We start from the raw sequence: 18428 nt of genomic DNA, 5'->3' as shown, positions 1-18428 counted from the left end.
AACACCAAAATAAATTACTTCCCTCCCCTTCTCTGCAAGACTCCCATGGCCCAACTTTGAACTCAGACTGGCAAGCGGATGAGCAGCCACAGCCCTGCCACAGAAATCTATGTTTATATATTTTGCCCGGCCACGCGTTGCCAGGTGGAATAGCGGTGAATAGCCTTGCAGCCTCAAAGCCTGGCCGTTTTCTTCTTATGGGAAGGTCCTGATAGTGGCTGAGTTTTTCCTGTTGTTTTTCGTCAATGAGACTGTCACCTGGGATGGCGACATCAATGATCCAAACCTTTTTCTTTTCCACAACTGTGATGTCTGGTGTGTTGTGTTCCAGAACTTTGTCAGTCTGGATTCGGAAGTCCCACAGTATCTTTGCGTGCTCATTTTCCAATACTTTTGCCGGTTTGTGATCCCACTAGTTCTTTACTGCTGGGAGGTGGTATTTGAGGCATAAGTTTCAATGGATCATTTGGGCCACATAGTTGTGCCTCTGTTTGTAGTCTGTCTGTGCAATTTTCTTACAGCAGCTGAGGATATGATCCATGGTTTCGTCGGTTTCCTTGCAGAGTCTGCACTTTGGGTCATCAGCTGATTTTTCGATCTTGGCCTGAATTGCCTTTGTCCTGATGTCTTGCTCCTGGGCTGCAAGGATCAGGCCTTCCGTCTCCTTCTTCAGGGTCCCATTCGGGAGCCAGAGCCAGGTCTTCTCCTTGTCAGCTTTTCCTTCAATTTTGTCAAGGAACTTTCCATGCAATGCTTTGTTGTGCCACTTGAGTAGTTTCTGCAGGGCAGGCCAATGAGGAGGAGGAGGAGGAGGAGCAGTGCATGCAGCTGTTCATTTCAGGATCAGGACCATCGGAGAAGAAGTGCAGCAGAGCAACTGAGCCGCAGCCGGGTTTGCAATAATAATTGTGCCTTAATCCAGAGGGAGGCAAAGCGAGTGGAGCGCCTGCCCTGTGCAGTGCCAGGATCCTTCCTTTGTGTGTCATGTCATTCCTTGTGAATATTTGAACAAAGCTGCCGTGCGCTTTGCTATGGGAAGGTGTACTGATCAAAGAACGGATGCCGTCTGTCAGATGCCTCTGAGATTCCTCTCGTCAGATTCAGCTGCTTTTAATGGCTCAGGGACTGACTCACTGGCAGTTTGCTCTCACCTTTGCTAGTCTCACTCAGAAGCAGGCAAGAAGCGTCAGGCGTTCTGTGCAGTCATAAAATTCCCTGTTAACCCAAAAAGGAGCCTATTATCCCCAGTTAAGGAGCCAGGGACCTTCTGATAGTTTCAGTGGTCTCTTTCAGGAACAAGATCACGTAAACAAAGTTGTTCTTTCCAAAAACAAAGCAGTATAAACACAGTATATACGAGGGTTGAATGAAAAGTAATGCCTCCACCTTCGTAGCTCCTCAACAATGGCAGTCCTGGTCTGCGGCAGGTTCTGGTTTGTTCAGGAGACTCTCTACATTAGTTCCATTTGGCGTGAAGCCTTAGCATTGAACGGTTGTGTTGTTAAAGGATGAAGTATGGAACCCTGCGCAGACGGGGAAGCCTTAGCATTGAACGGTTGTGTTGTTAAAGGATGAAGTATGGAACCCTGCGCAGACGGGGAAGCCTTAGCATTGGACGTTTGTGTTGTTAAAGGATGAAGTATGGAACCCTGCGCAGACGGGGAAGCCTTAGCATTGAACGGTTGTGTTGTTAAAGGGCGAAGTATGGAACCCTGCGCAGACGGGGAAGCCTTAGCATTGAACGGTTGTGTTGTCAAAGGGCGAAGTATGGAACCCTGCGCAGACGGGGAAGCCTTAGCATTGAACGGTTGTGTTGTCAAAGGGCGAAGTATGGAACCCTGCGCAGACGGGGAAGCCTTAGCATTGAACGGTTGTGTTGTCAAAGGGCGAAGTATGGAACCCTGCGCAGACGGGGAAGCCTTAGCATTGAACGGTTGTGTTGTCAAAGGGCGAAGTATGGAACCCTGCGCAGACGGGGAAGCCTTAGCATTGAACGGTTGTGTTGTCAAAGGGCGAAGTATGGAACCCTGCGCAGACGGGGAAGCCTTAGCATTGAACGGTTGTGTTGTCAAAGGGCGAAGTATGGAACCCTGCGCAGATGGGGAAGCCTTAGCATTGAACGGTTGTGTTGTCAAAGTGTGAAGTATGGAACCCTGCGCAGACGGGGAAGCCTTAGCATTGAACGGTTGTGTTGTTAAAGGGCGAAGTATGGAACCCTGTGCAGACGGTTGGTCCATGCGTCTTAGGCAACGTGCAGTCACTGAATTCTTAACCGCAGACGGTGTCACCCCAAAGGAGATTCGTCAGAGAATGCAAGCTGATTATGGGGATTGTGTTGATGCAAGTACTGAGTGCCATTGGGTGAGTAAGTTGAAAGATGTTGAGGTGGGAACATCTGAAGAGTTGGACATCCTGTGACAGCAACCACCAAGTTTCACAAGCAAAACGTTGACAGATTGATTCAGGACGATCGTCGTATCTCTCAGAGTGAAATTTCAAGCGTCATCGGCATTTCACAAGAACGTGTGGGTCACATTATTGCTTTGCTTGGCTGTGGGAAGATCTGTGCACGACGGGTCCTGTGAGACGCCGGTTGCGGAAACAGAGTGCCGACTTCTTCCGTGACGGATTCAGAGAACTTGTTCATCGTTGGCAGAAATGTATCCAATTGTTTGGTGATGATGTGGAAAAGTGAATAGTGGTAGTTAAAGAGCACGTTCTAAGGATTATTTCTGCGTTTGATTTATTAAAATATTCCATCCAAACCCAAGTAACGAAGGTGGAGGCATTACTTTTCATTCAACCCAATATGTACAAACTCTACAATCCTCCAGCACACATCAAACCTTATCAACTCTCACCTTCATCCACTCTCATCAAACTAACACAAGGTTTTCATGGCTGGAATCACTATGTTGCTGTGAGTTTTCCAGGCTGTCTGGCCATGTTCCAGCAGCGGTCCCTCCTGACGTTTTACCTGCATCTGTGGCTAATGGCATCTTCAGAGGTTCTGTTGGAAGTGAGGCAAGTGGAGTGTATATATATTTGTGGAATAATGTCCAGGTTGAGAGGAAGAACCCATGTCTGTTTGAAGCAAGTGTAGATGTTGTAATTAGCAAGCTTGACTAGCATTGAGTAGCCTTGCAGCTGCAAAGTCAATTAGTGAGGGTATCTGCATAGACGTAGCCTGGCCTCTGTTGCCTGGAGGCATCCTGTCTGGGAGGTGTTAACTGGCCCTTGGTTGCTTAATGTCTTCAAACTGACAAGGGTTTCTCCCATTCTGGACATTATTCCACAGGTATATATACACCCCACTTGCCTCACTGTCAACAGACCTCTGAGCAAACCTCCGAGGATGCTTGCCACAGATGCAGGTGAAACGTCACAAGAGAGTGCTACTGGAACATGGCTATATAGTCTGAAAAACTCACAGCAACCTTAACATAGGGTTACTACAACCTATCTACTGTACTCTCAGCACTGGCCACTTCACCCCTATTACAATCACACCTGTGTTTAAATCTGAGATGCTGATTCTGTTATCACTTAATGCTGTGTAACTTAGAAATCCTGGCAATTCTCAACCTTCTCCATATTTCTGGCTGAAAACCACAATTCTTCCTCCTTCCTCTGCATTCTGTGAGCAGGGCAAAGAATCATACAGTTGGAAGAGGTCCCCAAAGGTCATCCAGTCTAACCCCTTGTTGCACCCCAAGGCAGTGTGAACACTGGAAACTAGACAGAGACCAATCTATATATATAAAAGAGTGATGGCATCAGGGCAGCGGACAAAACAACAAAACTACAGGCCCCCCAACCTCGAAATTTGACAACACAACCCATCATCCACGGCTCTAGGTTGATACAACAAAAAGAAAAGAAAAATAAAGTCCTAATTAGAGGGAAAGGAATAATTGTTTTTATGCCAGTTAGAGGGCTAAGCTCCGCCCACTTGGTCTTCTAGAAACCTACTCAGCCCAGGGGACAGGCACAGTTATATTACTGTATATGCATGTATGTGACTAAGTTTCTGTGGGATCACTACTTGTGTATGTGTGTTAAGAGAAAAACACCTGGTCAATTACAACTCATGGTTGAGTAATTAGAGCAATCAAGACTAACAAGCTTGAACCACTCCCTGAATGGGGTATATCTGGGAAATGTTTGTAATGACTTTTGGGGCTTACTGAATACTTGCTGAGAGCCTACTATGAAGATGCATGAGTTTAATGCAAGGAACGTTATGTGAGTTTTGTTGCTGGAAGTTTTATTGTGATTTTTGACTCTGCTACTTAAGAGTAAATTTTTGATTTTCTCTTCCATTTTCGTGACTTGTTTTGTTTTCTTTTGCTCATTGTGGATACACCAAAGGACTGGATAAGTCTGGACAGGACTGCACGCAGTTTGTTTTTCAACAAACCCGTAACAAGTTAGTCCTCAGGCCTCTTCCACACTGCCTATAAGATACAGATTATCTGATTTTAACTGAATTATATGGCAGTGTAGACTCAAGGTCCTTCCACACAGCTATATTACCCATTTATAATCTTATATTATCTGATTTTAACTGGATTTTCTTGAGTCCACACTGCCAGATAATTCACTTCAGTGTGTATTTTATACAGCTGTGTAGAAGGGGCCTCATATAATCCAGTTCTAAGCAGATAATATAAGATTATTATACATTAAAATATATTAAAATATACAGTGGAGTCTCACTTATCCAACATAAACAGGCCAGCAGAACGTTGGATAAGTGAATGTGTTGGATAATAAGCATTCACAATACATGGACAATGTATAAATACTATACAATACTACACAGGGACACAGACCCCCTCTATCCTCACCACTTTCACAGTACACAAACAACCAAATGCATACTAAACATAAACACAACCATACAACAGACATACAATACCACCACTACCTCAACAATTTCTCACCAACACCACCAGAAAATGCCACAGCAATGCGTGGCTGGGCACAGCTAGTAATCATATAATATCTTAATTAAAGCAAATATAAATTCAGGAATGCATAAGTGGAAAGGATGAGTGGGAAATAGTCCTTTGTGAAAAGGTAGGAATAAGTCCAAAAAAGATGAAGAGAAATGTCCAATATAATTGTCCAAAGTCCAAAAACCGAAGCACACTCAAACTGTTGGAAAGTTTGAGCAGAGAACAAGGAAACAAGGCCGAATAACAAGGTCCAAAGTCACTAGGAGGTCGTGGATATCAAGGCAGAAACGAGACGAAGCGAATATCAAACTTGATTCAGGAACAAGATCAAACTTGATTCTTTCCTATTCTGTACTGTATAAAACTATTTGCACTTTTCTGGCCCACTACCCTATTTAGGAGCTAACCCAAGTTTTTATCAAAGTGTGTTTATTGTTTATTGGTATATGTGATTTATTTGTTTATGATTTGTTTTTTTATTGCCGAGTTTTATATTGTTTGTTGCCTGGGCTTGGCCCCATGTAAGCCACCCCGAGTTCCCTTGGGGAGATGGGGCGGGGTATAAAAATAAGGTTATTATATTATTATTATTATTATTATTATTATTATTATTAGGAAGAGGATTTACTCCGGTTCTAATCGGGAGTCACGGCTCAACTTGGCCGCCAGGAGCAGGAAACTTGGCTGGATAAAAACCAGGAGCTAGAGTCAGTGAACTGTTCTTAGGTATTTGCTACGTTGATACCGCAAAGTGTTTGCAGTGCAAGACACTTTTATGGAACGAAGATCAGATCCCAACGGAGGGAAACCAAACTCCACAAAGGTTCCCAAGGGAATCTTCTCATCCACAATCCCCTCGAGATGCCAAGCGGTTACTCCTTCGAAGCCCTTGTTTTTCTGATCTCTGGCGATGCAGAAACGGTCTCTGGGGAACTCTGGACATCTGGTTCAGTAACATCTTCAGTATCTCTCCCAAATAATAATAATAATAATAATAATAATAATAATAATAATAATAATAATAAATTTTATTTTTATATCCCACCCCATCTCCCCGAAGGGACTCGGGGCGGTTCACAACAGGGACAAGCCCGAAACAACAACACAACACAACATATTTGACAAAAACTTAAACCATTCCAACAATACACAAAATAAAATAATGGATAATACATTAAAATCTAAGCAGATAAAATCAGAGTAATTAAAAGTAAACCAATGGGGACAGGTTTCATAAAGTGCTGTATCATGGAAATAAGTAACAGTGATAAAGTGCCATATGCTTTTTAAGTATTCTGATGACAGCTCTATTGGGCCTATTCATCCAAACACACTCTGGAACAACCATGTTTTCAATTCCCGGTGGAAAATGGGCAGAGAAGGAGCTAACCTTCTCTAATTAAGGAAGCATCTGAACTATCAACAGCCGGCAGCTGTAACTGAAAGGAGCTCTGCGGACTAGGCAAAAGGTCAGAATAAGCTTCATCCTGGTCAAAGTTCGTTTCTGAATCAGGTTCAGAAACCAAAGGTGGCTGGGGTATGACACCCCTGATGAGATATGGAGGGCCCTGCCTGGTGAGCATTTATGCCTGTTTAGGTGGGATTTGTGTATTGATAGTGTTTAAATGCAATTTGTGTCTTGTCTGTATTGCAACTGATTGCATCATCCTGTATGTACCATAGTCTGGAAAGAGTTAATTGCTAAGAAGCTTGTTGACCTTGATGTGTGGCTGGAACTAGGGAGTATCCAGACACAGGTGTGTGTGCTTACTGATTGCGTCAGTTCAGTTCTGAGTTCAATCGAGATCTGTCTGCTTAGGAGTTGAGTTCTGTCTGCCTAGAGTTCAATGATAAATACACACAAATGTCTATACTAGACAATGTTGAAGAAATAAGCAAACACTATAAAGGTTCCAAACATAAAAAGAGATGTGACATGTAAAGGCCACAGAAATAGTCAGGCCTCTCTGAGTATAGAGCTATCTTCTTTCTATGTAAAAAAGATAAGCAAATACTATAAAGGTTCAAAACATAAAATGCACTATGTAATTTAGAGCATCATGTACATACATTATTACCTGAGAGTTAACAACAATAACGAAAATAATAAGTACAGTCATGTTGTAATCCACAGTAGTATCTTCCAGACTGTAATGTTTAAAGGAAACTGCAATTAGTCCACATTTAAGCCTTGATAATTACAGTTTCCTTTAAACATTACAGTCTGGAAGATACTACTGTGGATTACAACAGTTGACTGTACTTATTATTTTCATTATTGCTGTTAACTCTCGGGTAATAATGTATGTACATGATGCTCTAAATTACATAGTGCATTTTATGTTTTGAACTTTTATAGTATTTGTTTATCTTTTTTACATAGAAAGAAGAAAGCTCTATACTCAGAGAGGCCTGACTATTTCTGTGGCCTTTACATGTCACATCTCTTTTTATGTTTTGAACCTTTATAGTGTTTGCTTATCTCTTCGACATTGCCTAGAGTTCAAGTCAAGTCCTGTGTTCATCTGTCGTCTGTTGTCTGTTTGTGTTGATACAGTAAAACTTTGTAAATAGTTTTACCAACGTCCCCGAGTTTCTCTTCGTTCTGCGCTCCACTGATTCCATCCAACGACTGCTGTGCTGCTAATACTCTGACAATGCCAACAGCCCAAAGTTTCAGATTTAAACCCTCACCAAAGTGGAGATAGCAAAAAGGCTGGCCTGAAGCAGCGCCTTGATTGACATTGCTTTGATAGATAGTGTTGGACTGGATGGCCTCTGGGTGCCCCTTCCTACTCTAGGATTCTGTGAAAAGCCGTCAAGAGTCATTGAAGCTAGTGAAAAAGCATTTGGAATGACAGAGATCCACTTAAAATACATTTACCGCAGAGAAACAGAAAACAAACCAACCCCCTGCTGTACAATTAACTCGAGGCTGAGAGATGGAGAGGGTGGCTTTTAAAGAAAAGCAAAGCATGTAGTTTGCGATCTGCCTCTTGTCATTATGTGCCTTTAGGTCTACTTGTGAGTTATTTATGGCAGAAGAAATGTGCTACTTATGCCTTTCTCCGAGGCTAAGAGAGTTCCCCAGTGAGTATATCTGTACAATGGAAACTTTTATAAAATCACTAGCTGTGCCCGGCCACGTGTTGCTGTGGCTTATGGGAATCCTTTGTTGGCCAAGTGGAATAGCGATGAATAGCCTTGCAGTCTCAAAGCCTGGCTGTTTTCTGGAGTAGCTGGAGCTTTTTGTTGTATGAACGTAGAGGCATGGATGAGGGGTTGTGCTGCCAAGTTTAGTGTTTCTGGGATGTGTAGTTTTGTTGTTTTGTCCTAGGCCGAAATTTCATTACCCTTCTATATATATAACTAGCTTTGCCCGGCCACGCGTTGCTGTGGCTTATGGGAATCATTTGTTGGCCAGGTGGAATAGCAGTGAATAGCTTTCCAGCCTCAAAGCCTGGCCGTTTTCTGGAGTAGCCAGAGTAGCACCCTCAATCAAAGAGCAGCTTTGAAACCTGGCTACTTCCTCAGTAGGGGAATCCTTGTTTGGCCAGCTTGAACTGCACTGAATAGTCTTGCAGCTTAAAGGCCTGACCGCTTTCTCCATAGGGCATCCTTGCTAGTCCAGGTTCAATGGGACAGAGTAGCCTTGTGGCTTCAGAGCTTGGGAGTTTTCTATCTAGGAGAAATCTTGGTTGGCCAGGTTGAATAGCACTGTATAGCCTTGAAGTGGGCGGAGCTTAGCCTTCTAACTGGCAGCAATTGGATAAAACCAATTATTCCTTTCCCTCTAATTATGACTTTATTTTTCTTTTCTTTTTGTTGTATGAACGTAGAGGCATGGATGAGGGGTTGTGCTGCCAAGTTTAGTGTTTCTGGGATGTGTAGTTTTGTTGTTTTGTCCTAGGCCAAAATTTCATTACCCTTCTATATATATAAAAGAGTGATGGCATCGGGGCAGCGGACAAAACAACAAAACTACAGGCCCCCCAACCTCGAAATTTGACAACACAACCCATCATCCACGCCTCTAGGTTGATAAAACAAAAAAGAAAAGAAAAATAAAGTCCTAATTACAGGGAGAGGAATAATAGTTTTTATCCAATTGCTGCCAGTTTGAAGGCTAAGCTCCGCCCACTTGGTCTCCTAGCAACCTCCTCAGCCCAGGGGACAGGCACAGTTAGGCCTCACTCAGGCCTCTTCCACAGATTATCAGATTTTAACTGGATTATATGGCAGTGTAGACTCAAGGCTCTTCCACACAGCTATATAACCCATTTAGAATCTTATATTATCTGCTGTGAACTGGATTATCTTGACTCCACACTGCCATATAATCCACGTCAGTGTGCATACTAAACATAAAGACAACCATACAACAGACATTCAATACCACCACTACCTCAACAATTTCTCACCAACACCACCAGACAATGCCACAGCAACGCGTGGCCGGGCACAGCTAGTGTATACTAGCTGTGCCCGGCCACACGTTGCTGTGGCAAAGTGGTGGTGGTATCGGTTAAAACTTGTTGTGGAATTTTTATTTGACGTTATTTGTATTTTTTTAAATTAATTTTATTGTCACTTATCTTTTTTATTTATTATATTTTATTATTTTGTTGTATTATTTTTAGTCATTTTTATAGTATTTTATTGTATTAATTATTTTAGTGTTTTTTATAATTTTTTATTGTATTATTTGTATTTATTTTTTTATCATTATTTTATTAACACTGGGCTGAGTGGGTTGCTAGGAGACCAAGTGGGTGGAGCTTAACCTTGTAACTGGCAGCAATTGGATAAAAAGTATTATTCCTCTCCCTCTAATTAGGAATTTATTTTTCTTTTCTTTTTGTTGTATCAACCTAGAGGCATGGATGAGGGGTTGTGATGTCAATTTTCGAGGTTGTGGGGTGTTTACTTTTGTTGTTTTGTCCGCTGCCCTGATGCCATCACTCTTTTATATATATAGATAGATATAGATCAGGCATGGACCAACTTGGGCCCGCCCTCCAGGTGTTTTGGACTCCAACTCCCACAATTCCTAACAGCCTACCGGCTGTTAGGAATTGTGGGAGTTGGAGTCCAAAACACCTGGAGGGCCCAGGTTGGCCTACACCCGATCTAATGTTTTTAGGCTGCACATCTGTTTGCTTCTTTTTGTGGATTGTTCTTCCCCTCCTTCCTGCTGGAACGGCTTAATTTTTGCAAAAACATTCTGTCTTAATCTCTGTGACGCCGAACTTTTGCAACCTCCGGGGCCTTGTTTGCACTGAACGTCTGGGCCTCTTATCCCTCCATCACCGAAAGCAGAATGATGGCTGGGTTTCTTAGGCAACGGCGGAAGCTCTTGGGAGCCTGCGCTGCAAATAGGTTTCGGAGGCATCAGCCGTCGTTGGGCTCTGTTGACATCTGTCTATGCTCAGGAAGGGTTCGGCACGCTTTGCTCGTCTGCCCCGTCCCCCTTCTCCCCATTAATGGCCCAAACAGGCGAAAAGGCCGCGGCAGGGCTGTTTCCTTGTGTCCCGATGATATATATCGCCAGCAGCCCATCCCTCCTCCAGGAATTCAGCAATGTGCTGAGCCGTTTCCTTTGTGGGACAATGCTCTCCAAGGCCAACTGGACCGGATCCTAAAGCCCTGCATCCAAAGGGAGCCTCTCACGGCTTCCACTTCCCAAGGGTTGAACTTCCCTTGCAAAAATGGAGCAGATGGGCTTACAGAATGGTTGGAATTATCATCACGGTTATTAATGTCTATATACATGACAGGCACATATGCCCAGCATGGCTCAGGAGTCAGAGGGGCTGCTGCCCACCTGATTTCCCTTCTTCCCTGTTCCCTTTCTCTTCCTTCTTTTCTCCTTTTCTCTTTCTCCTTCTTTCTTTTGTCTCCTTTCTTCCGCTCTCTCTCCTTCCTCCCTCTCTTACTTCCCTCCTCTCTCCTTTCTTCTTTTCTCCTCCCTCCCTCCCTCTTTCTCATTCTTTCCTTCTGTTGTATCCCAGCCACAGGCTGGCCAGATTCAAGATGAAGATGAAGGGGATTCTGGTTCTGGGATTCAAGAGCAGCAGTCTGAGGCTGAAGCCAGCTCAGAGATGCAGTTTCAGTTTGAGCAGGATGAACTGCTGGCCCCAGGAGAAACAGATAACGGTCAGGCTGACATTCTTCCCTTGAGAAATGATGAGGGAGAAACTTCAGCTTTGGAAAATAATGAGGGAGACGGTTTAGCTCCAGGTCAGGTGCAAGATAACGGTAGCACCAGCAATGAGTTATCCAGAGAGGACCGTTTGTCTTGGATGGGTTCCCAGTTTCGTAGAAGTGAGCATTTAGCGCGCAAACGGGAGTCTAGCTGTGGGAAAAGGAACTCCTTCCTGAGCTGTTATTAAAGTGTGCTTTTGCAGATCACTCTTTGTCAGAGCAATTTATCGCTTTATCTATGTGGATGTTCTCCTTGCCAGTGCTCTTGGATTTTTGGGCCTTGTTCTTGGACTCTATGGACTAATACCTTGCCTTGTGGATTATCTTGGATTCTTGGACCTTGTTCTTTGGACTCTATGGACTAATACCTTGCCTTGTGGATTATTGCTCTTGCCATGCTCTTTGAACTTATGGATCTTGCATTTTGGATTATTGGACATTTCTTTACCTTGTGATCTTATTGGACTTATTGACTCTTTCACTACAACTTTAAACTACTTTTTGATTGCTTGCTTGATTTATAACCTGCTTTGCTTAATAAAAACCTCAAAAGACTACCTGTGTGTCTGACTGGGTATCTCTAGCAAGGTGAACTTAGCCTGAGGTGCGACACCTTCCTTCCTTCCTTCCTCCCTTTCCCCCTCGAATGCTTGCCTGGGTCTGTTTATATGATGTAATCCACTGAGTATATTACATCATTATTTACAGTATTTATATTCCTCCCTTCTTTCTCACCCCAAAGGGGACTCAGGGCGGATCACAATGTACACACACATGGCAAACATTCAATGCCATATGAACATAGACACAGAGACAGAGACACAAAGGCAATTTAACCTTCTCCAGCTTCCAGTTTCCTGAGGGTATGCTCAATTCTGGCCACAGGGGGAGCAGTTGGTTCATTATCCACTGTGACGCCGAGTCCTTGGAAACTTCCTCATTCCAAACACTGCTGGACGATTTTTACAGTGTCGTAAATTAGTTAAATTAGCCTCCCCACATAAGTGGTACCTAAATTTCCTACTTGAAAGATGCAACTATCTTTCGGGTTGCTTAGGTCAAAAATGAGCAGGACTATTTTTTATTTTAATTGTCGGGTGCTCACTGCGACACAGGCTGGCCTCAAAATCATGACCTCTTGGTCAGAGTGATTTATTGCAGCTGGCTACTAACCAGCCTGCACCACAGCCAGGCCCTTGTTGTTGTTGTTGTTATTCTAAATCAAGGAAGGGGCGCAGTTAGAGCATCAGTCGAGCTCTCCTGATTGTCATACTCCAGCTACCTTTGGCTTCTGAACCTGATCCAGGAATGAACTTTGACCAGGATGAAGCTGATTCTGACCTTTTGCCCAGTTCTTCGAGCTCCTTTCAGTTACAGCTGCTGGCTGTTGATAGTTCAGATGCTTCCTTAATTGGGAGAGATACTGGAGATGTTACTGAGCCAGATATCCAGAGTTCCCCAGAGAATGTGTCCTTCAACCGAAAGGAGTTTTTGCATTGCCAGAGATCAGAAAAACAAGGGCTTAGAAGGAGTAACCGCTTGACATCTCGAGGGGATTGTGGAGAAGAAGATTCCCTTGGGAACCTTTGTGGGAGTTGAAGTCCAAAACACCTGGAGGGGCCAAGTTTTCATATACCTGCATTAGATTCCTTTCTCCAGAATGTTCTGAGTAAGCAAGTAAACAAGTTAGGTCCCTGACATCACTGGTGCCAAAATAGGTGTGGAAGGTAGGGAAGACTATCAGCAACTGGTCAAGTTTAGATAAGCCAAGATATATATTCTTTGTTTGCTGCGACATGCTTTTGCGGTGGCCATTTCCATTGAAGTGGGAGTGTACAGCTGTTCTGCCTGCTCATAGCTATGGAGAAAATAAACTTTGCTTTTTGCATCTCTCACGAGATTGGGTTTTCTGTCTGATTTCCCTCCTGAGCCAGGTGTTCTGACTCAGCTGGAACCTCAGAGTGACTCTGATGGGGATTATGGGATTCAGGTTCAAGATGACTCTGATGGGAATTATGGAATTCAGGTTCAGAGTGTTCCTGTTGTAGAAGATGAGGAACGGGGAGTCTTTCCCAAAGCAGGGAATGGTGTTGATGATACTGAAACTAGCCAGGTGCACATTGACTCAGAAAAGGAGGATAGTTCTCAGTCTGATAGCAGGCAGATTGATGCTAACGAGCTGGCTGGTCTCCCTTGGTTGGGATCTGATCTTCGTTCCATAAAACTGCCTTGCACTACAGACAAGTTGCTGTGTCAACGTAGCATTTTCCTGAGAACACTTCACCGACTCAAGTTCCCTGATTCCACCAAGCCAAGCCTCCTGTTTCTGGCGGTCAAGCCGAGCCGCGACTCCCGATTTAAACAGGAGTAAATTCACTTCCTTGCCTTGTTCCTGAATCAAGTTTGATCTTCGCTTCGCCTTGTTCCTGCTTTGATATCCATGATCTCTTAGTGACTGAGGACCTTGTTATTCAGTTTTGCTTTCTTGTTGTTCCCTGCTCAAACTTCCCAACAGTTTGAGTGTGTTTCGGTTTTGGACTTCGGACAATAATATTGGACAGTTTCCTTCATCTTTTTGGACTTATTCCTACCTTTTCACAAAGGACTATTTCCCACTCATCCCTTCTGCTTATGCATTCCCAAATTTATATTTGCTTTAATAAAGATATTATATGATTATTGGTCTCTTGTCTAGTTTCCAGTGTTCACGCTGCCTTGGGGTGCAACACTGATCATTGTTGTACAGTAGAGTCTCACTTATCCAAGCCTCGCTTATCCAAGCCTCTGGCTAATCCAAGCCATTTTTGTCATCAATGTTTTCAATATATTGTGATATTTTGGTGCTAAATTCGTAAATACAGTAATTACAACATAACATTACTGCGTATTGAACTACTTTTTCTGTCAAATTTGTTGTATAACATGATGTTTTGGTGCTTAATTTGTAAAGTCATAACCTAATTTGATGTTAATAGACTCCTTATTATCCAAGATATTCGCTTATCCAAGCTTCTGCCGGCCCGTTTAGCTTGGATAAGAGAGACTCTACTGTATCTCCCTGGACTGACATTTGGAGAGACTTGGGTGGGAGACTGCACAAGAACACATGGTGCTGTAGGCACCTGCCAAACCAAACTTTGAGTTTTCCTTGCCTTAGAAAACCCTTTGAAATTCATGGGGTTGGTGGTATAGATTTAACAGGTAACCCGAAGGCACACACAGATATGGGTATAAATGCATATAAACAACTGCTAGCTGATTTTAATAAGAGCGTAATATACTCCCGGCCAAGTCTCCCAGAGGCCGGTCCCATCTGCGATATTAATTAGCCGCTTCCTTCCTCCGAGTGGCTCCCGGCCCTTTTTATTGCTTAATATCCAAGCCCACAAAAGGTCCGGCCACACGTCGCCCTTTCCTTGCATCGGCCGCTGTTTCCTAAAAGGTGGATTTGCTGCCAACGCCAAGCTTTCTTTTTTTTTTTTTAATGTATATTTTATTGGTGTATATAACAGTTAAATAACAACAAAAGAGTGAGAACAATAATTTTTGACAGAAAGTGAAGAAAGTATAAAAAAGAAGAAAGAAGAAAAAAAGAGAGAGAATATATATATATATATATATATATATATATTCCCAAAAAAAAAGGTTGATAAAAATGACTTCCATCTTCGCCTTTGCGTTTCCCATCTATATATATAAAAGAGTGATGGCATCACGGCGACCCACAAAACAACAAAACTACAGGCCCCCCAACCTCTACATTTGACAACACAACCCATCATCCACGGCTCTAGGTTGATACAACAAAAAGAAAAGAAAAATAAAGTCCTAATTAGAGAGAGAGAGGAATAATTGCTTTTATCCAATTGCTGCCAGTTAGAAGGCTAAGCTCCTCCAATTTGGTCTCCTAGCAACCCAATAAAAAATAATAAAAAACACTAAAAAAAATAATTTAAAACACTAAAAAATTAATACAATAAAATACTATAATAACAGAAAATAACTAAAAAATAATACAAGAAAATAATAAAATATAAAAAATAAAAAGATAACTTACAATAAAATTAATTAAAAAAATTACAAATAACATCAAATAAAAATTACACAACAATTTTTAACCAATACCACCACCACTTTGCCACAGCAACGCGTGGCCGGGCACAGCTAGTTCTATATAAACGAAAGAGGGTGATACAAAAAACCCTCCCAATATTGAATCAACCTCATTGTCTGTAATAATAAGGACAAACCCTAAAAAAAGGAGAGATATTGTCCTTTATTTATTAGCTTAGTCATTGCTTCTTTACCTTACCAAAAGCTTACGAAGAAAGGTACAAAAAGGTTTCATCCTTCTATTCTTCATCACTTATCCTTCAACTTCATTTTGTTTCAAATTCTTCTACTTTAAACCAGTCTGTGTATCTTATCAGAGTCCCTGTATTTTTCTTTAATAAAAACGTTAGTTTATCCATATCCTTTATCTCTTTCACCTTCTGCAGCCAATCTTCCATACTCGGTGTTTCCTTTTGCTTCCATCTTTTAGCAAAACTAATTCTAGCGGCTGTTGTTAAATATGTAAAAAGGATATCATCATTAATGTCTAAGTCAGGGGTCCCCAAACTTTTAAAACAGAGGGCCAGTCCACAATCCTTCAGACTGGAGGGGCCAAATTATCATTTGGGAAAAAAACCGAACATATTCCTATGCACACTGCACATGTCTTATTTGTAGTGTAAAACAACAACAACAATGAAAGAACAATACAATATTTAAAAATGAAAACAATTGTAACCAACATAAACCTATCAGGATTTCAATGGGAAGTGTGGGTCTCCTTCTGGCCAATGAGATAGTCAAGTTAATTAGGATTGTTGTTGTTGTTGTTGTTGTGTGCCTTCACGTCATTTCAGACTTTGGGCGAGCCTAAGTCTAAAATTATTTATTTATTCATTTACTACATTAATTATTACATTTATATCCCGCCCTTCTCACCCCGAAGGGGACTCAGAACAGCTGTATGTACATACAACATATTATATTATTAGCATAACACAATATTAGCATTATTATTATTAGCTAACACTCCAGAAGACAGGAGCAGAATTCAAAACGATCTTGACAGACTAGAGAGATGGGCCAAAACTCACAAAATGAAGTTCAACAGGGACAAATGCAAGATACTTCACTTCGGCAGAAAAAATGGAAATCAAAGATACAGAATGGGGGACGCCTGGCTTGACAGCAGTGTGTGCGAAAAAGACCTTGGAGTCCTCGTGGGGAACAAGTTAAACATGAGCCAACAATGTGATGTGGCGGTGAAAAAAGCCAATGGGATTCTGGCCTCATCAATAGGAGAATAGCGTCTAGATCCAGGGAAGTTATGCTCCCCCTTATTCTATTCTGCCTTGGTCAGACCACACCTGGAATACTGTGTCCAATTCTGGGCACCACAGTTGAAGGGAGATGTTGACAAGCTGGAAAGCGTCCAGAGGAGGGCGACTAAAATGATGAAGGGTCTGGAGAACAAGCCCTATGAGGAGCGGCTTAAAGAGCTGGGCATGTTTAGCCTGCAGAAGAGAAGGCTGAGAGGAGACATGATAGCCATGTACAAATACGTGAAGGGAAGTCATAAGAGGGAGGGAGCTTGTTTTCTGCTGCCCTGCAGACTAGGACGCAAGGGAACAATGGCTTCAAACTACAGGAAAGGAAGGAGATTCCACCTGAACATCAGGAAGAACTTCCTCACTGTGAGAAGGGCTGTTCACCAGTGGAACTCTCTCCCCGGGGCCGTGGTGGAGGCTCCTTCCTTGGAGGCTTTTAAGCAGAGGCTGGATGGCCATCTGTCGGGGGTGCTTTGAATGCGATTTCCTGCTTCTTAGCAGGGGGTTGGACTAGATGGCCCATGTGGTCTCTTCCAACTCTACTATTCTATGATTCTATGATTCTATGATATATTACTATATTGAACTATACCACTAAAGTGTAATATTATATGTAATATATATCATATAATTAATATTATTATATTGTATTATTAGTATTATATTGTATAACATTATAATATTATCAATATTATATGTGTATACAATATATTATTTAAATGATATAAAAATATTATATTATAAAACTGAGGGCAGGGGCCAGGTAAAGGACCTTGGAGGGCCGCATCCGGCCCCCGGGCCTTAGTTTGGGGACCCCTGGTCTAAATGAATGTCCCGGTCTGTTATACCTATACGCCAAGCTTTCTTTTATGGGGAAAGAATCCAGCGAGCGAAGGATCCGCAAAGCCAACAACGAACCCTTGCTCACCCCGGCCCTGCGGAGGAGGAGGAGGCGGAAAGAGAGATGATGGGAATTCCAGGCGAAAGATGGGAATTCCTGGCAAAGATGGCTTGGAGTTCAAAGGCAGCGCAAGAGCCGCAGGGAAGATGCCGGGCCTGGAGCTGGGAGCCTGTCCTGCGGTGGAGGATCTGTGGTCATCCAGGCCTCTCTGCTCCATCTGGGAAAATGCTTGGGTTGTTTGAAGTCCTGCCTTGATGAGAGGCTTGGCTCTGAAGCTCGTCTTGAGCCAAGCGTGGGCAGTGGAGTGGGCAAAGCTCCCCAGGGATGTTGAGGCGTCTGGCTCGGAAGGCTGGGCTCCAGGCCTTTTGCTGCTTGCTCCTTGGCCAGGATGCCTTGCAAACTCAGACGGGAGCGATGGTGCAATGCTATGTCCAGTTCAAGAGGGAAAATGAAAGGTGTCCAGAGAAAGAACAAAATGGTCAAGGGTCTGGAAGCCATGTGTTGCACCCCTATTTATTTATTTATTTACAGTATTTATATTCCGCCCTTCTTTCTCACTCCGAAGGGGACTCAGGGCGGATCACATTGTATACATATAAGGCAAATATTCAATGCCATATACACATAGAACAAAGACAGAGACAGACGCAGAGGCAATTTAACCTTCTCCTGAAGGGATGTTTGATTCCAGCCACAGGGGGAGCAGCTTGCTTCATCATCCACTGCTACGGCACTTCCTCATTCCAATGGCGGCTGGATGATTTTTATGGAGTCGTAAATTAGTTAAATTAGCCTCCCCACTTTATAAGTGGTACCTTAATTTCCTACTTGATAGATGCAACTATCTTTGGGTTGCTAGGTCAGCAACAAGCAGGGGCTATTTTTTTTCCATTGTCGGGTGCTCACCCTGCCACAGGCTGGCCTCGAACTTATGACTTATGGTCAGAGTGATTTATTGCAGCTGGCTGCTCAGCAGCCTGC

Source organism: Anolis carolinensis, chromosome 1 (genome assembly GCF_035594765.1).
Source record: "Anolis carolinensis isolate JA03-04 chromosome 1, rAnoCar3.1.pri, whole genome shotgun sequence".
Taxonomy (NCBI): domain Eukaryota; kingdom Metazoa; phylum Chordata; class Lepidosauria; order Squamata; family Dactyloidae; genus Anolis; species Anolis carolinensis.
The sequence above is the reverse complement of the archived record's forward strand: the minus strand, read 5'-3'. Positions refer to the sequence as shown.